This window comes from Peromyscus maniculatus, chromosome 1 (genome assembly GCF_049852395.1).
Source record: "Peromyscus maniculatus bairdii isolate BWxNUB_F1_BW_parent chromosome 1, HU_Pman_BW_mat_3.1, whole genome shotgun sequence".
Classification (NCBI taxonomy): domain Eukaryota; kingdom Metazoa; phylum Chordata; class Mammalia; order Rodentia; family Cricetidae; genus Peromyscus; species Peromyscus maniculatus.
The window spans coordinates 57654357-57679434 of record NC_134852.1 but is presented as its reverse complement, the minus strand read 5'-3'; the positions used below and the strand labels follow the sequence as shown (position 1 = coordinate 57679434).

General features: G+C 38.3%; 1 long non-coding RNA gene across 1 annotated transcript in view; it reads left to right on the top strand.

The window, feature by feature from the left end:
• Nucleotides 1-25078, top strand: part of LOC143266992 (uncharacterized) — a 129727-nt gene that overhangs the window by 18014 nt on the left and 86635 nt on the right. Inside the window, exon 2 of the long non-coding RNA XR_013041851.1 lies at nucleotides 11521-11673. This is a non-coding gene — a long non-coding RNA (uncharacterized LOC143266992). The remainder of the gene's footprint in view (nucleotides 1-11520; nucleotides 11674-25078) is intronic.

Below are 25078 nucleotides of genomic sequence, written 5' to 3'. Positions count from 1 at the left end.
TAAGAGTTCAAAAACCGTTTTTCAAAATAATTTTATTTAAATTAAATCCAACTTCACAGAACCCCTATTACTTGTCAAGAGCAGTATGTAGAGCACTTGCTTGTGGCTCTGGCAAGATTTTACGGCTCTTCAAACTCTTACACTACAAATCAAGAAGTTGGTATGGACACTACTTTTGCCACTGATAAGGGAATTCAAGTTGAAATGTACTTCACCCATGCAGCTCTGGAGTGCTTGATTATTATTTCTACCCAAAGATTACTGTACTTTTCACTGAGGATATTTTTATTTATACAGTAAAATAAACTAGTCCAATTCGTTATAGTTTAAATATTGCAATTTGCTATGGACAAGTCATTTAGATCCAGCTGTGGATTCAAGTTGTGCCATACAGACTGTAATATAAAAGTATTGCTTTGCCTCTACAATAAAAAAAGAAATCTCAAGAGTTGAAATAAGCCAGGCACTGTGGTGCACGCCCTTAATCCCAGCACTTGGGAGGCAGAGGCAGGTGGATCTCGGTGAGTTCAAGGCCAGCCTAGTCTACAAAGTAAGTTCCAGGACTGCCAAGGCAACACAGAGAAACCCTGTCTCGAAAAAAAAAAAACAACAGTTGAAATAAAGAGAAAAGGGAACCTGGCACATTTTTTTTCCTCATAGGGTTGTAAAATGGAGTTTCCTTCACAGAACATGAGTATATTCAACTACAGAAATACTGATTTCCTGTGTCTCATGCTGAAGCTGTACCCTAAAAGGGCAAAATTGAAGTCAGAAATGAAGATGCTCTTAAATGAATGTGCGTACCCTGAGCTGGACTGGAGTCTCATTGCTGCATTCAGTCTTAACAACTGGAAAGAGATTTAGGCAGTGAGAAAGTCTTGGTACCCATCGCTGAAAGTGTTCTGGAGTGGCTAGATCTTGTGAGTAGGATAGTCTACCTTCTATCTACTATCTAGGTAGGTAAAAGTGCAATGGCGGGCCTTACTTTACTAAGCATTCTCTAGGACCATAATTTGACAGTATTCTAAAGCATAGCCCAACTCCTTCCCTAGCACTGGCTTAATTCTCCCTACAAAGCATTCACCTTCTAATCTCCAAGAAGACATCCTAGTTGGATCTTAAAAGTTTTACATTTGTTACTTGGAGGATGAGGCAATTAAAGTTTCTCACTGTTTCTTTGAGGACAGTGCCTAAATTAACAGTATTCCTAAACTCTTGACAAGTACTCTTTCAGCTCCTTGCAACCTTCCATTCACATAACCAAAGATCAAAGTTCTTACTCATGCCTGGGTGAAGTTTCTCATTTCAGCTGGTATATGCAGATTTCCTTGTAGTTCACTATAGTAGGGCTTGCCCTGCAAACAGTATCTAATGACCCGCCTATAAATAAAACTCATTCTATTTTTAATATTTGTATGTCACCAGTTTGTATTTTTGTCTCAATAAATGTCAACAGTGTTATCAAAAAACAAAAAAAAAAAAAAGTGAGATCAATCAATAAATAATGATGCTGTGCCCACACACTTAAGGAGTGGGTGTGCACACAGTTTAGTCAACAGATTGCAGATAGGAATGTGGGAAAAGTGTGCTTTTGTAATCTTACAAAGACAGAGGAACATCAGTGTGCACTTGTGCAGGGATGGGGCCCAGTAGGTTCTGTATCTCATTACTTTTCCTTCACTCATTTCTATTTTCCTCTCTCCACAACAGCAGAGATATTCTTGTAACGCCCTTCTCAGAAAGCCCTAGACTTTTAATTCAGCTTGATCTGGCTGGCTTATTTCACCAGTGGAGGAAACCACTTTCAGGGATCCAAAAATACTTACTACACACATCTGAATTCCTTATGCCAAATTCCTGCGAAACATTAGATTCAAATTTTGTCCCCTTTTATTTCAAACTGCTTGTGAATGTGAGAGCTTCTGACCTCTGAGAGCAGCAGTGGGTGAGACAGGCATTGATTCAGGGTAAGGGTTTTTATTTTTATGATTTTTATTAATTCATTGGTTAACTGCTTTATTGAGTTTTGAGACAGGGTCTAATTAGCCCAAGTTATTCTCAAGCTAGCTGTGTGGCTGTTATGCCCAGATCATGACTCCAAAGAGAGCACTGAAGACCGAGGATGTCCAGAATGCAACAGCAAGGTTTATTCTGTAGATACAAGCCTAGGCAGGGAACTCTTTCCTACACCCAATACAGTGAGGCAGAGAGGAGTTGCTCTTTCTTTGTGAGGCTATCTTTTTAAAGGCAAAAACCACAAGCCCTTCAGGGCAGTTGGGCGGGGGGTTGGGGGTTTGGCATGGTTGCAACTCAGATTAGTTTATTTTTATTTTTGAAGGTCTCTGTTCTCTTTTAATTGGTGAGGGTGTGTAACTTTTGAATTTGCTGGTTGGGGGTTACAATTATCATTTTGGGGGCAGTCCAGGACAAGTCCTGGGCTTTGTTCTTGAGCTGCCATAGGGGCAGGCTGGCCTAGCATGTTCACATTGACCCATGCACGTAGGTCTACGTTGGTGAGGGGTCCCAGACAGTAAACAACTAGTTGAACCTTGAACAGTCAGAGTACGTGCAGAAAGGGAGCTACTGCAAGGACTATGTCTTTTGTTCATGGCCCTCCCAGAAACTGCTTGCTTCTCTGAGAGAAGACTGAGCAGCCTGTTATGGCATCTGCTTGGTCCTTTCATAGCCAAGGGTGAACTAGATAGAGCTTTGATCCTCTTTACTCCACATCCTGGGTGCCTGGATGATAGGTGTGCAACACCACAATTGGACTGGGAGTTTGTATGTTGGGTGAGAAACATGTACATGACCCCTGCCATGTAAGGTGTGAAGGACTAAAACCCCACTTCATTTCCTGGTGGGGAGAGGGACAGCCCAAGAAGAAATAACATCTTCCACAGAGAAAGTCAGCATGGACTGGTTCTCCTAGGGCAGGAATTTGTGTTTTTCACAGCAGATCTGAATAGTTGCTGAAGTCAAAGCCCTGAGTCCAAAGGTAAGGAGAGTGAATTTGTGCTTGGGGACAGTTTCTCTTCACTTCTGTTAAGAGAGCTAGTCCTCTACAGTCTTCAGTGGAGGCTGTCAGTTCCTTTAGCTTCTGTCACTTCTGTTGCCATGGTAACCACTCAGATCTCCCACTGTTAAGATCACCTGGGAAAAGGTAACATTTTAAACTTTTCTGACACAACTTGGAGCTCTGGTTGTACCGTCATAGTAGGAAGTCTGGTAAACCAGTAGGAATCCTGTTGTAGGGCAATTAAAAACACCAATGCTTAACTGAAATTTTCTCAAATAAGATTCTGCCTTCAGGGTTGTGTGTTGACAGTCTTCCAGTATGTGAAATGTGGGCATCATTGCAGTTCACTAGCATGGTCTGACTCAATAAGCACTTTGTGTGAATACAGAAAAGTGATATACTGAATTGTTCAATTCATATCCAAAGAACTGACCTGAACACTCACCCAAGGAACTTGTGTGGCAATGGTGCCTGGGAATGTATGCATCCACACAGCCAAACTGAGTTTAATTGGCAGTAAGGGCACCATCAGCAGCAAGCATGAGTTCCTAGTGAAAGTAAAATCTGCAGTGACTTTTCCCACCATGACTACACTAAGATTCTGAGGGTGCTGGAAAGGGAAGTTGTAAGAGATGATCAAAACCCCCTCTGACTTTCAGAGTAGCTGTGGACAGGGTGGTTGAAGTAAAAACTGGAAAGGTAGGTAGAACTCATTTAATCATATTTTATATCAGCACTCAAGTAATTTAATAATAATAACAACAATAATAACGACAATCATAATAATTGAGCCACTTAGGATGGCTCATACACATAATCTAACACTTGAGGACTGTCTGGTCTACATGGTAAAGCCCTGTCTCAAACAACAGCAGCAGTAAAGCTGAGTGTGATAATTTTAAAAGTTAACTTGTGAAAGCGTACTGAGAAATTGTCTAGAGCAGATTATCCTGTGGACCCGTCAATGGGGATTATCTTGATTATTAGTTGATCTAACTGACTCTGTATTTCACCATTCTCTACAACGGGCCCTGAACTAAGAGTGAAGAAAACAACCAAGAACAACAAGCAGGCAGCATGGGTGCCTGTGTTTCCAGTGCCCTTGATTGTGTGTGTGCTGACACTGACTCCTGAGTTTCTACTAGGCCTTACCTGAAGTGACAGACGAGAACCTGGAACCCCTTTTACCTCTAAAGTTGGTCTTGTCCAGTATTTCATCGCAACAGAAATGAAACTAGAACAGCGAATCCTGTTCTTTGCATAGTATCTATTATCAGAGCTAGATATGAATATCAATAACTATTGCTGATGTTGACACAAGCTACCTATCCTAATATGATTCTTGTTCACAATCCTACATGTGCATATTATACACATTGCACAAGTATACATTACAGATATGCACGCATGCGTTACATATTACTAGCTATGTGTCCTGTGCTCCATCTTTAACTGATTCCTCCTCTAAGCAGTGTGCTGATCCATGAAGTCATACACTGTCTTAAGCACTGCTTTCATGGGTATTTAGCCCATTATTTCTTAGATTTAGCTTGTGTATTCTGATATTTGTCCCATTTTTTTCATCAGTGATCTCCACTTCCCATCGCCTTTTCCTAGTTCATGTCTGGATGGGATTATTCTGTGTGAACTGCTTTATCTGATAGTCATGTATCTACTTCTGATCAGTATTTCATAAGGTCACCTAGGCATTTTACTAAAACTCAAATAGGATTATACTATGTGCCTGTTTAATATTCCATGCTCCTTCATCTCTATTTTTATCAACTTCTAAGCTCCAAAGTCTATGACTTAAATGACACCATACCTAGGAAGACTAAGATGTGTAAACCAAATGAAAAATCTGCGTAAATTTGTAGTGAGGCTGGAGCTTCCTACCTCAGAATGTTGAACTATGACCCACTTCCCTGTTCCTGACCTCAAATGTGAGGTGTCTCTCTGATTTCTAAGAACCTACACAGCTGATTTTGAAACTCTCATTGTTATAAAAAAGACAGAGTGTCCTGTGATGACCTTAGGCTATGAGAGTGGGACATTTGTCCTTTACATCATGAGAGAATGTCATTGCTGTGCAATTGTTTTTCTCTCTCTGAGACTCAGGGGGCTTTTGTGAGACTCACAAAATGCAAAAGACTTGTGAGGAGCCTGCCTGCAGTTTTACAAATGTTACCACTAAAGGAAGGAAGACTCTTCAGTGGAGTTGTCTGCACGCTGAACAAGGGGAGTGCAGTTGAGTGAAATGAGGATGTGACTGCTCCAAGGTGTGGTTGAGAATGTTTTTATTGTAGATATGAAGGAGAGTACAGCCAGAGGCATCTGGAAGAGTCTAGAGCAGGGAGGGAAAGTAATAGACTGAACATGGTCATGAGAGGAGAGGGAGACTGGGGGAGAGGAAGAGAAGAGCAAGGGAGCAAAGAGAGGGGACCAGGAGCCAAGAACAGGGGCCAAGAGAGAGAGAAGAACCAAGAGAACAAAGAGAAAATGTGGCTGAAATGGGAGGTTTTTTTGTAGGAACCAGAAGCTGGAGGAAGGGAAGCGAAGTTCAGGGCTGGAGAGGTTTAGAGTAGGGACAGAGGACAGGGGTGGGAAATGCTGAGAGGAGCCAGGACTCTGTAACAGGTACTTGTGATTCTCAGAGAGCCTGGCTGCTGGTGTGCATCTTGGTAGATTGATTGGGCACCACAGTTAGCCATTTGTCTTGAATTTCTTTGGGACCTGATAGTAGTAATGCATATTCCATGAGTTGCAACCATACTGGAGTGGCCTTTCCCTAATGTTGCTATCCAGGTCACCAAGGTCCTGCCATATTCTCAGTAAGTACATTGGCTCATCCAGCTTGGCTTGAATTAGATGGTGTCCTAGGCCTGCCATTATCCCTTCCTTCTAGGAATAACAGAATAAATTCCCTAGGAAAATATTCACAGAGCCATTACTTTAAAGAAAGGGTATGAAATAACAGCATAGTTCTGTAAGAACAGCTCTGAATCTATATGCACCAGATTTTCCAAAGCAATGGAAAAATAAAATGTTTCCCACAGAAAATTTGCAAAGATTTGAATTGAATTGCTAATCAATTAAAAATTGATTAGTAATCACAACTTTTTGAGGCTCTGGAAAATGTGATTTTTTCCTGTGAACTATCTTTTCTTCATTTGCCCTTCTGGAAAATTATTTTGTGTTTAAGTACAAGAGATTGAAATTTTCATTCTAGAGACATGTGTTCTCAATCATCTGAATATTATGTGGTAGTTCAAGTTGCTAGAAATATCACTAGGAGCCGGGCGGTGGTGGCGCACGCCTTTAATCCCAGCACTCGGGAGGCAGAGCCAGGCGGATCTCTGTGAGTTCGAGGCCAGCCTGGGCTACCAAGTGAGTTCCAGGAAAGGCGCAAAGCTACACAGAGAAACCCTGTCTCGAAAAAACCAAAAAAAAAAAAAAAAAAAAAGAAATATCACTAGGAATTCTTTCATTTTAAATAAGATTTGAATTGTATTGAGTCACAGAAACACTTTAAAAAAAAATAGATCAACATAGCATGGTAAAAGGAAGAAGTTCAGAGGAGAGCATCCACTGGCCCTCACAACAGGGAAGCTCACTATTTCAATGTGTCCATCAGGAGCTCAGTTCTCTGCTTCTCTGAGGAAGAGCTCAATCTCTGTTGAAAGACTTTCATGTCAGTACAACTTCTCAGGACATTATCCTTCCTGATTAATCCAAATCATCAGGTTTGTGACCCTGCTAGGAATTTTCAGATATCTTCACTTTTGTCAAATAACATAAAACACAAGAGCAATAATGTCCCATTGTTTTGGTGGGTCCAGGTGGCCATCCAAAGGAGGAAATGTCAAAGGCATTTATCAACAGGACAGGTGTCATAGAAGCCACTCAGAATTCTATCTGTAGAAGGGCCGGGAGGAGCTCCCACTGCTGCTGTGCTCACCAGTACCTGAGGAGACACATGAACCCAAGGGTAGGCTTGGAAAAGTGAGTCCTTGGCCTTATGCATCTGCACATCCTTTACATCTTAGGTAGTGTATTGTTCTGAATGAAAGAAATAGATTCATCAATAAGAGAAGAATACTCTTGTTTCCAGTGGAGAAAAGAAACTAGCTAGCAAACATACATATATTACTAAGTATTTGAAATAAACACCTACGTGGGGACTTACTTGTTTAAAAGCATGAGGGAGCATTGGAATAAAATTTATTAAATCAAAACAAATAGCAAATGACTTACAAAACAAATGGTTTTGTTGGCTGGAAAAACACATTACATTTTGGTGTTATTTATTGTACTGAAGAAAAGAATATGTAAACGATTACCTAGAAATATATGTGGATTACTGAAGATTTCTTACATGCACAAAAGATGGTCAAAATCAACATAAATTTTACTTCATTTTCATATAGCTGGCAGTTTGTGTTAAAGGAGATTGATGTTTTGTTATTATTCCAACTGCAGTATATGTTTTTCATACACCTGTTATTAAGCGATACCAGCAGTATAGACACTAAACACATGAACAACTATAATTTGCTATTTCATGTCATTATTTTTAATGAGATAAGTGAAAAGACTTTGCATGACACATAACAACTGCTAAACAGTAAATGAAACCAAGTGGGTAACTGTCACCTTTACTTACTAACATGAAGTTGTGCAAAATCTTAGCCTTCAAGTAATATTCTCTGATCAGAAATATGGGACACAATTATTTTTACCCTTTATCAATACCAATTCACTATTGCTTATTGGTGTGAAAGGAGAGAGGTGAGGAAAAGGAGAGAGAGAGAGAGAGAGAGAGAGAGAGAGAGAGAGAGAGAGAGAGAGAGAGAGACAGAGAGACAGAGACAGAGACAGAGACAGAGACAGAGGAGGGGGAGAGAGAAGAAAATGTTGGTTCAGGGTATAAAGCGAATCCTATATCATGTATGTGCATAGGAACTCAAACACCTACTGAATAAATCAGGACCTGTGCCTTTCCCTCTGAACCACTGGTGTACATTTATTTATTGTATTAGGTTATAGTTTGATCTATGAGCAAACAACATTAGTGATCAAGTACATGTTTGCTACCCCCATAGTTATCTAAATGCTTGTAGGATAAGTGGTATCTTCCCCTGGAGTGTGAGTTCTGACTAAAGCCTCTTAGACTCCTTCTGGCCATGAGGGTGTTCTTACTGAACAACCTTCTTGCATCACATGTTAGTACTAGCTGTCTTTCTGTTGGTGCAATTAATTTTGAATTTGGGGACTTTCTTAAGGAATCTAATGTTATATCTTTGAAATTTTAAATATTTCCTGGATGTTAAATACTCTGACATGTTTTCATATTGAGGAATTTTTATCTATGAGTATTTCCATTTGCTGGGATTATTTTGTGCTTTTTATCTTCAATAATACTTCATATGAAAATAAATGTAGGGCTGGGCGGTGGTGGCGCACGCCTTTAATCCCAGCACTTGGGAGGCAGAGCCAGGCGGATCTCTGTGAGTTCGAGGCTAGCCTGGGCTACCAAGTGAGCTCCAGGAAAGGCGCAAAGCTACACAGAGAAACCCTGTCTCGAAAAACCAAAAAAAAAAAAGAAAAAGAAAAAGAAAATAAACGTAGGACAAAATTAACAGATTTTGAAAGTGAAAGTAAATATTGGCACTACTTAGATGTCATGAGAGGACCTTTAGTGTTGGATGGATACACTCATAGCAAAGTGTAAGGTTTTATGTGCATGGAATAAAACACATAATCTTGTACTCTACATAAAATAATCATGAATAGCTGGGCGGTGGTGGCGCATGCCTTTAATCCCAGCACTTATGAGGCAGAGCCAGGCAGATCTCTGTGAGTTCGAGGCTAGCCTGGTCTACCAAGTGAGTTCCAGGAAAGGCGCAAAGCTACACAAAGAAACCCTGTCTCGAAAAAACCAAAAAAAAAATAATAATAATCATGAATATAAATGATTATAGGCTCCAGTGGTTACCATTCCAACTATGTCCACACGAGGTGTGCTGGTTCACTAGTGGGTAACTAAGCAGAAACAAAAAGACTTGGAAGTGGGTTGGGAACACACCCTCTGTAGCCATTTCCAGCTCAAATGATAGACATTAAAGGGGTAGAGATGATAATGCAATGGCTTGATGGTTGGGTTTTTATTAACATGAGAGTTTATGGTGTTGCCATGTGACCATCCAGAGCTACTCTGTCAATAAAATAGTCATTCTATTTATTCTATATAATTAAAACTAAACTAAGGTATTGGAAACATTTTAAAAATTTAAGGTGGCTTTTGGTAAACTTAAGTTATTTTCTAAAGCCTATTTTCCATGCCATCTCATTTCCATCATTTCTCCCAAACAGTTCCTTAGGACCTCAGGAATTCTTTGATGTTAATGTGTCTTTATGAGCAATTGTTTTTTTAATTCCGTCTCTGGTTTTAGTTTTAGACTTCTTATTATAACAAATGGATGATGATTTCTTGAATTCCTTTGGCTTGTACTTGTTATAACTTTGTGAATTCCTGACTTGACTTATTTTCTCTATTTTTGAAAAATCTATGTATGTCCTCAACTGCTCCCTGCCCCCCTTTGCTTTCTGTTAGGACAAACCAATACCTGGAGAAGAACTTGCCATCAGACTGTAGTCCTTTAATAGTTTCTTGCACATTTCACCTCCTCATTTGTTAACTATTTGTGATCATCTGACTTATTTTACAGTGCACTGTCTTATTCTTTATAAATATTCTGTTTAAAGATTCATTTTGGTTTCTTTTTTCACTTAACATACTCGGTATATTTTTTTAAGTATGAGTTTACTTATTAAGAAATGACTTCCATTCTCTTTACGAAATTCTAAGTTCTACCATTTATTTTCTTCACATTTTACAATTAGTATTTTAATGTTCATTTCTGAAAACTGCAGAGACTGGTTCATCTGTGGCTAGGTTTCTACTACCTTTTCTCTTGTCATTCAACTTATTCTTGTGTCTGGAAGTTTCTGATTGAAAAGAAAGTAGGATTTGTAAATATGGAAGACTGTGTCTGAGGAGATGGCTCAGTGGATAAAATGCTTGCCATGCCTCATGAGGGCCTGAGTTCAAATCCCTAGAACCCATAGAAAGGCAGTGCATGATGGGAGTCCGAGACAGGAGAATCCCCTGAAGCTTTGGGCCAGTGAGCCTGATGTCCAAAAATAATGACTATATAATTTAGTCAATTCTTACTGCACTGAATGGTTGAACTCTCCCAATAAGTATTCACCTTGAACCAGCATAAAAGTCAAACTTTTATGTTCACATATACACATTTGTGTTTCTATATAAACTTATAAATCATAACTGTATGCATCTATACATTTGACATTAAATTATTTTTCTGACCTATACCTGATCTTCTAAATGAGTTATCTCTAGCCCCAATACATTACAATAAATGAAAAAAAATTTACTTCACTCACCTAGTTACCTCAGAAAACTGGGACAATTGACTTAATAGCCTTTTTCCATGGTTTGCTACTGTGTCTAGTGAATTAGACTATTGAGTTCAAACTATGAACCTTGAAAAGAGCAGATGATGACTAGAAATTCCTCATTGCCCATAACCATGTAGGGTTTGATGTTCCAGCACATCAAAACTAGAAGTATAATCTTAATGAACAATATTCATTCTACATGGAAATGTATCTCATTAAAATTAGAGCACACTTAAATATTTAAGAGGTGTTTATGAAAATTTACATACATGTTCAAAGCAAATTTTAACAGTATTAAAGCAAATAAGATTATTTTGTCGTTGTTTATCTTGTTCTGTTTTCCCATAAAAAACTCCACTCTGCCAGATATTCAGTTGTTAATTAGGATATCACAGCAATGTGGCTTGTGGCCAGACATTAGGTAACTTTTTCATTTAATTGTAAACATTCATTACATTGTATAGAGTAAATAAAATTGTACCATGTGGGAAAATAAGTGCCATTAATTAAAATAATCATTTCTGTGTTAATTGGAAAACCTCTTTCTAGGCTATGAAGTAAGGGATTTGCCTACATAATTTTAGTTTGACCTCACAATTACCCTGATCTATGAGGAACTATATTTCCTCAGAGTTGCCACTACAGAAGCAAGGAGATTAACTAATTTGCTCAAAATTAATAGCATTTTGTTTTGTTTTTACTCACTGAGTGGGTTTTCAGGACAGGGTCTCAAGTAGGAGAGGCTGGCCTTGAACTCTGGAATCTCCCTATGTGCTTTTGATTAAACAGGTGTGCCACCTTGCTGGCTGATTATTATTAACATCAGTCAGACTTCCAAATTAAATAAAAAGATCAGCCTTAGCCTCTCCCCTAACTTGAGTATACCTTAGACAACTTCTGGCTGTGGCTGCAGGCTTTCCAAACAGATGGGAAACAGAAAATATAACACTTTCTTTATGAAACTTGTAGGTGTGATTCTGTTCTAAGCTTTTGTGACATGCATGTTCATTTTTTTCTTTCAGGAAGTTTCACACTTAGAGTTGCCTTCCTCAAGGCACAGCATCCTCCTGTGTGGACCAGGCTGTGAAATTGAATCAGACAGAAGATGATGCTTCTGAAAGTCTCAGTGAGAAGTGAGCAGTTGATGGCTACATGCTGTAATTTGTGTTTTGAAGGTAAATGTTGTGTAAAAGAATTAGATTGGGATATGAACTTGTATTTTCCTTTTTCTCTAAGTTATAGACAAACATTTGCTTCTACAAGGTACAAATGTAGAGCAATGTGTGTGTGTGTGTGAGTGTATTCAAAACTCTCAAATACACTGTGTAAGTCTATTGGTTCACATTAACAACACCTCTACTTCCATTCAACCATCTAACTCTAAACACACACACACACACACACACACACACACACACACACACACACACACTCACATACATCAAATAGCTAGCGGATAATAATATATAATTTTTTCCCTCTGTAAGATGTTATTTTGGATGCTGAAATCATTGTTAGAATTAATGTCTGTGCTTTATGAGGGGGGTAGTAGCTGTATTCTTCATATGAATACCTTTTTCCCTACCACAACTAAATTTGTCTCACAGGAGTTAGTTTTGCCTTTATATACTCACACATTTATTTACTATGACAGGCAACTAATAGGAAAATCTTAAAGAGGGGGTGACTTTACTTTTAGTTCACCATTTGGGGAATGTAAATTTAAGGCATGGTTCTGTGTTTGAGAGACTACATTATGTGATGCATTGTAGCAGAGCTATGTGGCAGGATAAGCTACTCATCTCATGTCAACCAGAAAGATGAGAAGAGAGAGAGAGAGAGAGAGAGAGAGAGAGAGAGAGAGAGAGAGAGAGAGAGAGAGAGAACAATATATACACCTGCAGGACAAATCCCCAGTGACCCACTTCCTCCAACTAGACACTTCTAAAGTTGCAACCCCAGCTACCTGTTCTAATCATGAGCCTATTAGATATCCTTCATATTTAAACTCAGTAAGCTTCTTAGAAAACCTCAAGACATAATAATGAAGAGTAAAGAAAACTGCTACAATTTTTGTAAGCTCAAAATGAAAATTCACTTTGTGTCCAATTAAAGAGATGCAAGGCTATGACTAGAGTCCATGGTAACTTGGAAAATAAAAATTGCATCTACTCAATACAGTATGTTTATTATTATTAATTAAATTAGTATCTGTTCATTTAAATAATAAGATGCCAAATTTTTCATTTCCGTTTAAATTATTGTTTTAAGGAATTCTCATTGTCAAATGTTTCACTGACTACATCTGAGTGAAATAATTCAAATTCGATTTAAATCTAATAGTGAAAATTAATATTACCAGTTCTCCTAAAATATTAAATAAATAAAAAAAATTATTATGTCCTTTATTATATTTCACAGTTGTCATGGTTTTATGAATCACACATGCTAATGATTATGACAACAGAACTCTGAGGGACAGCTTCTAATACTGATATTTGTAATTGGAGCAATGTAAGTTTACTTGTCCCAGTGAGAAAATATTAAATGTGGAGATGCAATATTATTTTTTATTTTCCTCAGACCTACTACTTGCCTTTCTGATCATTCCATGTGAAATATTTCTTCCAAACTCTCATTTCTTGTCCCAAATGTGTACTTCATTTTGAAGGATAGTATGCGTTTTCAGACTGTTTCCAGAAAAGACTGAAAAGTTGCAAAAGGTTCTGTACAGGTATAATGAACCATCCTCTGAGCATAAGAATATCTGTTGTCACCAGAACTGTGACTACTTCAAGATACCCCTGTGGTTGTCTGCGGAAGTTCCCTTATAGGGCAACAGTTGGCCAAGGTCATTGGGCCCTCCCCCTGATATTCTTCCTTCTGCACCTCCTGGTGATTTGTCTTTCTGCCCTGATTGCATGTGGCCTCATGATCTTGGGAAGTGCTACACTATAAAGACTGGAAGAGTTACTGGGGGGCGGGGGGAGTCTTCATCTATGCAGCTATGGGGAAATCATCTTCTATGCTGGGGGTAAGACTTTTTATTGTTATTGCTGCTTTGGTGTCCATGTTATTTAAAGTAAATCCCTTGTCTATAATCTGCAAGTAAACCAATCAACTCATTGTCTACCCAGGTTGGACTTTGCTAGAATTATACCTGGGTTTGTTGCTGGAGCCCTATGAGTAGTGGCTTGCTTATGTCTTCCTACAGATCAAGATCCTTAAACAACTGGACACTGGGGCTCTCTCTCTCTCTCTCTCTCTCTCTCTCTCTCTCTCTCTCTCTCTCTCTCTCTCTCTCTCTTGGTTTTTTGAGACAGGGTTTCTCTGCGTAGCTTTGCGCCTTTCCTGGAGCTCACTTGTTAGCCCAGGCTTGCCTCGAACTCACAGAGATCCGCCTGGCTCTGCCTCCCGAGTGCTGGGATTGAAGGCGTGCGTGGGGCTCTCTTTTTGTCTTTTAAAATAATTAGATACAAAGCCAGATATTAGTTTCTTATTTCTGGATCTCATTCTTTATATCTGAAATTGATAGTCCACAAGAGTTTCTCCCTGACATTTTGTATATATTTAAAGTACAATGTTCTATTGGGTTGCCATAGCTAGAGGAAATTCTTGCTATTAATCTGTTTATTTTGTAACTCAGAACTTTAGCTGTGCCCAGGTAGAAATCTGAACATTGTATGAGGAATAAATGTCTCAGCCATATGATCTACCCTCAGCCAGAAAGAAATCACACTTATTTTAAGAGAGAATTGCCCTGACTTTAAGGATTTAATATTGGCACATAAAAATAAGTCAGTCATTTGGATTAAGGGAAAACATTTCAAGGCCAGTTTTTACTGGAGAAAGTGGGAGAAGAGGTAAGAGCTGTCAACACTAGGGAAAATCATGTGATAGTGTGGAGGATGGGCGGCGTTCAGTGACTCTTTATATATATATATATATATATATATATATATCTTCAACGTGTGATTGTATTACCCTCTGTAATGGTGGTCACATTAACTACAACTTACTAAGACAATAGGAACATAGCAAAGAAAGTCATATATAATCTTAAATACAGCAGAAATTGTGTTAACATAAAAATATGAGACAATCATCATGCTGGTAATAGAGAGATCTCATAGTTTTCCTCTTAGATTTTCTGGTCCCCAAGTCAAAAGTGGAATGCAACATGTTTGGAAGGAAAGCTAACACCATGGACCTCATTTTTTTGATATGTTCTGCTTACACGCCACGAAAGCAATATACCAAGTACTTCTCATTTGATTTCACATCCCCAGATTTACTCTGTAGGTTGAGGACATGGTGTAAAGAAAATAAAGCAATCTTTGGCTCATGAAGTCTCCTTTGCACATTTAATATTAAGACACAAAGCAATTATGGGGAAATACAACATGAAGCTTGGCCAGTTGACTAACTCGGTTTAGGATGGAAAAGATGCCAAGTGTGACCATGTGAGTAGAGATGGTAAGAAGGACCACCCACTGGGCTCTCCACTTCTCTGTGCAGATCAACATGGGACTGGTTCTGAACTAAAAGTGATACCTTGCTAGATCGTGTCCTTTTCACAACTTTACAGATCTAAGGAAGAAACATATTTACTCTACTTTAAAGAGGAAAATAGCTTCAAACCTTAGTATTGGGGAGAATCTATTGCTTTTATGGTTCTAAAAAGTTCACATGTGATAATAGTGTTAATATTATATTCTATGTCTCGTGTTTGAATGCATACTTCTGCTATAAAAATTAAGAAAAATAACAAATGCATGGGAGTTGCCAAGACCACAAAATGTACCATAGAAACTTTGAACTCAGAAGGTTAGACTGATATCATGTATCATTCTTCTTGAAACAACTGACCCTCTCACTGTGTGGTAGGAGGACTTCACTATCCGTGTTTCCTGTGGTCCCTCCATTGTATTTCTGTTGACAGTGTTTTCTTAGGCTCAGCTTTCCTCACTCTAATCTTCTTCCTCATCTTTAACTCTCACCAATAATGTGCTTTTTTCCAGCCAAGGATTGCACCCCTGCCAATTTGTTTCCTGTATTTACAGAGAGACATTTTTTTCTGTGATAATGGAGACATTATACATCTGCACTTTGAAAGAGCCACAATTCTAATTTTATTCGTATGTGATTATTTGTTTAAACCATATTGTAAATTGCACATGGAGAGAAAAGTCTTTTGCCTCTGTAGAATATTCTTCTTGTTTTTATACTCAAAACAGCATTTAGTCCCATGTTTTCCAATCAGTTTCTTTGTCTAAATATATTTCCTTATCACACAGGGAGGTGAAATATATCAGTTAAATAGATTGGATTCATTATAGTCTTTTCTATTATAATGTTTAGATCATAATTGTCAGTCTAACATATATCATGCAGTCAAGATTTGCAAAATGACAAGATTTAGAAATTCTTGAAATGTGTACTAGCATCTACAGACTCCATGAACATTCACATTTTCCTGCTATTACAAAACCCAGCCTATAAAGAACCTATAATGCAAATCCTCTGAGAAATAAAGTTGACTTATATTTTTTTTCAATAATCACTCTAAACTTTGTTTTCCTCAGGGAACACTTTTGCTCAAAATACTTGTGCAAAGGCATGAACAGAATCTTGACTCATAATGACATGTGAGTTAGGACCAGAGGCTGGTCAGCCTGCTGAGGGATCATCTTGTGGAACCAATGTGTCTAGTCTTTGTACCAGCTATGGACAGAGTTAGAACCCAGAACATCCTAACCCTTACCTCTTGGAGTGACATCCAGTTTCCCACTGTAGCCTCATTCTCAATGTCTTCCTTGATGAATGCAGAGAAACATATGGAGATTGAATCACAGACTGAAAAATTAACAAGTCAATATTTGCCCATGATGGGTCCCTTATCAAGATGTGTTTGTTACTGTCTTTACTCTAACAAAATCTGACCAAAGAGACTTAGAAAGGAAGCATTTATTTTGCCTTATAGGTACAATGAGGGTGCAGTCCATCATGGTAGGAAAGTCTTGACAGGAACAGGAAGAAGCTAGTTAGTCACAATACATGTAGAGTGAGCATGTGGGAGAGATGAATCCTGGCACTCAGTTTTCTTTGTCTTTTTCATTTATTTCTGTACTTCCGTCAATAGGATGCTCCTCCCAGTAGTTAATGTGAGTCTTGTCACATCAAGAAGCCCAATCTAGAAAAGTCCCATAGATGTGCCCAGTTTTTCTTCCCCTAGCTGATTCTAGATCCTGTCAAATTAGCCATGACTGTGACTGCTGGCTTTGCCATATGTGGTAATGAGCCCTGCATGCTGAGGCCCACCTGAAATGGCAGTGCTGCATAGAGTTAGCTAGTCTTTAAAGAACATTTTTACCCGTTCAGCTTTGTCCTTTTCCAGGGGTGCTAATCACGAGTGTGGCTCCAAATTGGTTCCTCAGCCTAAAACATTTTTTTATTATTTCTAATCATGGTTCTAGTTTCTTCTTATATTGATGGAGAAATTGCCTGTCTTTTCCCCAGTGCTTTGAATCTTCTTGTAGAGTATATAACCATGCAACCATTCTGAATATTATCTTGGGGTCTTCTTGGACATCCTGTAGAAACAAAAATAGTCCATGGGCAAAAAAAAAGAGCTTCAAAGCAGCTGCATAAAGGGATAGGAGAGCCAGTGCTACCATCTACAGCAAATTCCTTCACTTGAACACTGGGTACATGTGGTTTTATTCTATTTTAATTATCATTCTTTAATCTTTCTGAAGGACATTTGCAGTAGCATGCAAGGTTATTCATGTATATCTCTTGTTAAAGAGAATTTGAGCCCTGCTTTCATAAAGCTTGAATTCCACAATATGGATCTCCTGTAGAAAAAAATATGTAGAGTTATCTAAATGAGGCATCTAACCCATGATTTTTTATTAGTTGCAGAGCTGTTTAACATTCCTCTCCACCAGTAAAAATAAACCGCACAAATTTCATGATCACCACTAATTGTTCTTCTATAGGACTCAAGTTCAGGGCCCAGTACCCATGTAAGGCAGCTCATGAGCACCAGTTCCAGGGAATCCAATGCCCTCTTCTGTCATCCATGGGCACCTGCATACACATTGCATACACATACACACAAATAAAAATAGATTATTTTAAAAGAGGATTCTTAACCACAATAACAAAACCCTGGCAGTTGGCTTCACATGGTCTGTGTATCATTTTCTGTAGAATGGAATTGTTAGTATAAGAGGTGTGGAAAGGGGAGATCCATGGAATTTACATTTGTCCTGAAATGGTGATTAGACTTCATGTATAATAAATGACTATAAAAGTTTTGCATTTTATCACATATGATATGTGATGGAAACATCTGATACACAATAGGGATTCAGTTTAAGAAACAAGGTGTAAATGGAACTAAGATTAATGCAGTGCACAATTCTGACAGTGGGGGTTCTTCCTTCATGGATATGAACAGGTGAGCTGCATCCCCATTACTGAAACAATGCTGTATGTGGTAACTAGCTTCTAAAGGACCAGAAAAAATGTTGGGAAACCTGGATATGGATGATGTTAGAAACCTGGTGTGGATTTGACATGCCTCTTTTTAGTATAATCTTCAACACAACATTTATCCTCATGTTCATATCTATTTCAACAACACATTAATTCTGAGTAATGTTGTTCCATGAATATATTAGATTCCAGAATGAGAAAACACTAGATCATGCAAGCAGTTTTCCAATTTTAACACCAGGTCAGTTTTTAGAAATTGTTATTCAGTGATGCTTAACAAGCACTCCCACTGAGCTGAGCACACCAATTAGTTTCTGAACCTTTTCAGTATTTTACTGAAGTTCTATACCAGAATGAAAAGATTGATTTATTACCAATTTTTCAATAAACAACTCACAAACAATAAAATGAGAATATAATTGAAGAAATTTAACTAAGTTTAAGAAGCTGCCAGGTGGGCTGGAGAGAAGGCTCAGAGGTTAAGAGCACTGGCTGCTCTTCCAGAGGTCCTAAGTTCAATCTCCAGCAACCACATGATGGTTCACAACCATCTACAATGATACCTTGTGTCCTCTTTTGGTGTGCAAGCATACATGCAGGCAAAATACTGTATACATAATAAATAAAAAAATCTTTAAAAAACTCACTAGAAGCTCTCTCTATTTTAGACACTAACTTGAAGCTTGCACATATCCCATTGACTAGGATATTGTTATCTACTCAAAAGGATGGTCTAGTAGGGATAAGAAGATATGTCATTTAAAGACAAAAATGGTAACAATGTAAGTATGATGCTGTGGGCTTAGAAATGTTGAAGTGTGGTTTAATCTCTAGAGCAGGAAAGGGTCTATAATATAGAGGGAAGACTATGAGCTGGGTATAAGAAAGGGTTTAATTTCAATGAGTTTACAGAGGACACAATTAAGCTTATATCCCAGAACAGGCTAGATCAAAGCTGAGATCACTTTTCTCAGATTCTTTATTTTTAATGCTGATACAGCTGAAAGTCCAATGAGCTATGAACCTCATCCAAAATCTTATTAGCATGCTGAGAGAGATTGTGAATCCTTACCCAATCCTGTTCATGGATTAATAAACTTTGCATTGCATAATTTTACACCCCTGAGTGTGAGGGAGGAATGCTTATGTTTGTGGCATTCCTTCCTTTTTATTAACTATTTAAAACTCTACATTTATTCTTTTTCTGTTCTCCCCCACTCCGTGTAATCCTGTCAAGAAATGGAAACTCCTTTATTTTTAATAAAAGTTACCATGGGAAGAAACACAAGGTTAATTCTACCCAAGCTAGAGAGAAAGGGCATTTTGTGTGGATGCATTTGGTAAAGTTTTTATTTCTGATGGGAAGATAAATACAATGGATCAAATCAAGTTCAACAAAAGAAAGATGGCAGAACCATAAAAACACACAAGTAAAGGTGTGTTGCAAATGTTTGGATTATACAATTTGAGTTTTCTAGGAAAGTTAAAGGTCTATGGGAAAGATACTCAGAACAGGCATTTGGAGCCCCTGTGTCTGAAGATGAAGCCACTCTCCACAGGTATAATTTACTTCTCTTCAGGGCATCTCCTAACTGTTCCTGAGACCCTCTAGTAATGGTGCAGCCACTCAGACAATCCAATTTATACTCCATAAAGTTAATTGATTGTAGATGTTAGTAACATTAAGAAAACACCTTCACAGAAACATGTACATTTTTGTTTAACTGTTCACCATTTGGCTTACAAAATGGCCCCCACATGTTACAGAAGTCATGCTGATGCAAATTCTCTTGAGCTGTGGGAGGTCAGCTGTCATCCTGCAACCATTGGTTTGATTAAAAAATGGCATAATGAAGATCTAGGGAATAAATATAGGAAGAATTTGTACCTTTGGGGACAGGGTTCAGTCACTGACACATTAATCCTCATCTACTTTATGGGTGTATTTGCATGTTTCTGTGCCCATGAGTGTACTGTATGCGTGCTTGACCAGAGGCAGGAGACTAACCTCAGCTCTTGTTCTTCAGGAACTACAAAAGCACTCAAAAGTATTTGAGTGAGGGTCTCTAAATAGCTGGAGTTCACTAAATTGGCTAGAATGGTCTCCCGAATGAGACACTGTGATCTGTCTGTCCCTGTCTACCAGTGCTGAGTTTAAAATCTTTTACCTTCATGCCTGGCTATTGTTTTTTTAATGTAGGCTCTGGTTGACTGAACTCAGGGTCTCATACTTATCAGAAAAGTTCTTCTCTATCATCCCAGATTCTCTAACCCCTTTTATAGAATAAAAATAATTTCTTTAGTCAAGAGACCCTGGTGCTATTAAAACCTGGTGCTTCATGCAGTGAACAGAGTTCACTTACAACCCATTCTAGGTCACCCAGCACAAGCAATTATAAAAAGTTTTAAACTAGAAACACTTGTAAAATTACTATGATTTCACATTTATTTTTTACCCATGAACATTGCTAAGAGCTATAGCAGGAGAGAAATTGGCATATGTATCATTTAAAAATTTGACTCAACAAAGTACTCTTGTCATAATTGGCTTGATATTAGGAAACAGCATACTTTCCAGCACATTATTCCATTAGTGTTCATTGATTTGAGGTCTCTCATTAAATACAAAACTCTGCCTTGGGAACATCTTAATTAGCTAAGTCCAAAGCACTACTAACAGTATGTGGGCAAAACTTGACATTTAAATGCAGAAGTTGGATCTACAGATGAGAGAAAGGAAGATGTAGTGTTTGTCCTTCTGGGTTTGTGTTACCTCACTCAATGACTGTTTGCAGCTCCACCCATTTACCTGCAAATTTTTCATTTTAATTTTCCCTTGTAGCTAAATAAAATTATATTGTGTATATGAATTATGTTTTTATTACTCATTCACCAAATAATGGGCATTTAGGCTACCTCCATTTCCTACATATTGTTAATAGAGCAGCAATGAACATGGATGAGTGTTGCATGAATTTTAAAATGGTCTTTTAATAAAGAACCCCAAACCAGATATTGGGGTACATGCTGAAAGATCAGAGAGACAAAGGAACAAGCCACTGTCACATCTTACCTCTAGGACTCCCTCAGCCTGAAAAGCCTTCAGTTCCTGTCTCTCACCCCTTATATACCTTTTTCTGGCCAGCCATCACTTTTTCTAGTGCTGGGATTAATGGTGGGTATGCTTCCCAAATATTGGGATTAACAATGTGTGCCACCACTGCCTGACTCTGTTTCTCTCCTAGGCTGAGTCAATCTCATGTAGCCCAGGGTGGATTTGAATTCACAGAGATCCAGACAGATCTCTGCCTCCTGAGTGCTAGGATTATAGGCATGTACCATCACTGCCTAACCTCTGTTCTTAATCTAGTGGATTGTTCTGTTCTCTGATCTTTAGGCAAATTTATTAGGGTACACAATATAATATCACAGATGAGTAGGTATCTCTACAGTAGGATCGAGTCCCATAAACAGTATATGAAGGTTCTTATTTCCCACATCCTTGTCAGGATTTGTTGTCATTTGTTTTCTTAATCTTAGCTATTCTGATGAGGGTAAATGAAATCCCCAAATATTTTCATTTCTATTGTCTAAGGATATTGACATGGATTGCACTACACCTATAAGTTTCTTTTGATCGGGTGGCCAATTTCACAGTATTTCACTCTACCAATCTATTAGCATGGAGAATTCTTTCAATTTTCAGTATTCCTCTATTTCTTTCTTCAGAGAATTGAAGTTTTCATTGTAGAAGTCTACATTTACTTCATTTAGTTTGTTCTAGTGTTTTTGTTGGTTTAAGACTATTGTGAATGGAAATGTTACTCTGATTTCATTTATCCCATGTTTGTTTTTGGTATATTGTAGAGCTATTGATTTTTGTATGTTAATTTTATATTCAGCCACTTAGCTAAAAATGTGGATCAGTCTTCGATGTTTTATGGCAGAGTTTTGGAATTTCTTATAGACCTCAATTTTAATAGCATCCTCTAGACCAAAGAAGCATGATCCTCTTCTTCCCTGCTTGTCCTTTGTTTCTGTGCACTCTAACAAGAAAAGGAAAACAACAGAACCAAGATCTGGCTTGAATTACAGTGTGGTAAATCAATGAGCTTGCTGGAAATTACAAGCCTGTCTCTGTCTCCTGAGTGCTAGGATTAAAGATATGTGTATCACCATGTTCAATTAAATTCCAACGATTTAATCACAATAGCTATCATTCTAATTTATGTTTATCTGATTTCATTTATCCCATGTTTGTTTTAACATTTAGAATACATTAATTTCTATTATTCTTATATACATAAGAACAGTCATTATTCCAGTGGGTTCATTTTTCTATGTTGTATTTACACTGAAAACATACATTAGTTGAAATTCCCATAAACATATCTGTATTTCAGCCATCAGCCAATAATTTTAGGAGAAAAATAAAATTAATAGTGCTAACACAAGTATTTATTTAGTTTTATTTTCTGTGTCAGTCAAGCTGCTGCCTGAATCTACCTGTCTTGCTACGATGTATGAACAGACAAAGTTGTGAGAACTAAGGTCCTGAACCACATGTTGTCAAAGGTAACGCTGTTCCTTTCACTATATCTCATCTTGGATGATCGCTTAGATGAAATCACCACACATCAACCAAAATCATTTAGATTTATGTTTTAAAGTGCAGGTTTACAGGGCATCAGCTTCCCAATACTGACTCTATTGTACTATTATTTTATCATGTGGTTTGTGGGGATTATCATTCAATTGAGATGGGATTTATCTACACGTGTGCAGAAGGACACCAGTGTCTATCACTGAGGGATTCTCCAGTGTTTCTATAGATGTTTTCTTGGTTTGCTTGTTTGTTTGTTTTCTCTTTGCTTTTCCTTGATGGGCAGAGTCTACTTCTTGGCAACAGAGAATGATTTGTTTGTTCATTATTTATTTTATTCTTATTTACATTGTGAATTACTGAGCTAAGTGTCAAAGCAAATAAAATATCTCAAGTAGCAAATTACTCGGGGAGTAAAACTAGCATCCAAAAATAACAGAACGTGATAGATAAAATACATATAATAAAAATAGTAGGTGCTTTGGAACCAGAGGGGAAGCCAGTGGGCTGTGTTTGAGATGGCCTGATTCCAGACAGCAGAGCCCAACTTGCTCTTCTGCTGCATGTACAGGGGAGGCCAAAAGCCAACATTTGCTTCATAAGTCCACATTCATCTTCCAAAAATAATTTATTTCTTAGGCACTGTAACAAGTCTCTGATTACTGAGGTCTGGTAGATGAAAGCCAAGTCATCACTGGATAGTGTTCTTAAATAATTTAGCAGATCCTTATCTGACCAATCAAGTTGTGAGCAGCACCTTTCCTCTGATGAGGAAACCAATGAGTCCCTGGTAGCTGGTATAGGGTGGAGTTTCCACAGCAGAGCACATGGTAGGAGACTTCACAGAGAAGGAGATTCAGATAACTAAGCATGGTTATCCTGAGCTGCCAAGTGATAAATGGCCCATGAAGGTGTGAATTCACAGCCTGGAACACTCCCATCTAGTAAAGCAATGCCTATGACCTGACTGTGCCATGTGCCAGGCAGTACTTAGCTCTCAGAGACTCTATTGAAAACCAACAGCAACAACAGACCTCCAAAATGCAGAAAATAAGGAACAGAACGACAGCTTTGGATTTTAGTGGTAAGACTAGGTTGTAAAGGCACCTCTAGTGATGACATGCACTGCTCAGCTTCAAACTTTTAAAGAAGCAGAAATATTGAGAGAAATGTTGAAAGGACTGGGGCAGTCTCTAAACCAATTTAGAAATCACAGGTGACAGAACCTATCCTGATTTATTATGATATCAGCTTTCCTTTGATACCCAAATGAGAGAAAGCTATTAGTCTAACACTGTCAACTAATATTCTATATAAACTTAGATGCAAACACTCTTTCTAAGGGAATCCAGTTATATTTAAATTCAATGGTGTGTTGGGAGTCCCTGCTGGTCAGAGGTTGCAATCTACCATGGCCTGGCAGTTTTCTCCAAGATCAGCCACATGAAGGACTGACTATCTCCCCAGTAAGGCTGCCTGCTCTCTACCTATCCTTATCTGGAGGATATCTGTAGACCCGGATGCCTGATTTATCTCATGGATTACCCTTGACATGTTCTCTGCAAACATTTTTTCCACTGCTGACCACATGGTAATTAAGTAACATGCTCTAACTACTTTTATAGGGTTGTGCTGCCATTAACCCAGCATTATGATAGATAGGATTGTGCCACTTAATGCAAATTGGGGTTTGTTCCCAGGCTTCTCAATATTATATATTTCCTATACTCTGGAATAAAGTTGTGTTGTCTCACTGAAGTCATCTTCTGAAGGGCTATCACAGCTGTCTAAATCTTGTTTCCTGCTTCTTCTCCCTCTACCCTCATGGATACATGGCCAATGATCCCAAGCAAGGAGACCCACAACAGTACATCATGACTAGGGACATTTTATTCAGAGAAAACCAGGTTGAGAGCTGGAGGTGGTGGCCTTTAATCTCAGCACTCAGGAGGCAGAGGCAGGCGGATCTCTGTGAGTTCGAGGCCATCCTGTTCTACAGAGTGAGTTCTAGGAAAGGTGCAAAGCTACACAGAGAAACTGTGTCTCGAAAAACAAAACAAAACAAAACAAACAAACAAACAAAAACCAAGGTTGATTTAACTGATAAAAATCATTATTTCACTATGAGTTTAAACAAGATCTTCCTCATGTGTGCATGCTCATCTAGACATCAGTATTGTACATAATTGAGAAACAATGACTGTGACTATTAAATGAGCAAAGGATCTAAAAATGTAGCTTTCCTGGACTTAGGATGAGCCCATGTTCAGTGACTGGTATTACTAGAGAAGAGAAGAAAAGACGAAAGCGACTTAAACACAGAGATGTACATGGAACATCATCAGTTGTGTCCACACTTCATACACTTCACAAAGCAGTTCATACAGAAGTGTTCTGCACTTGAAAAAGGGGTGCAGACAGGATGGCTTCTATAAGCCTGGTAACACCAGGAACTTCCAGGAGCTAGAGTCTCC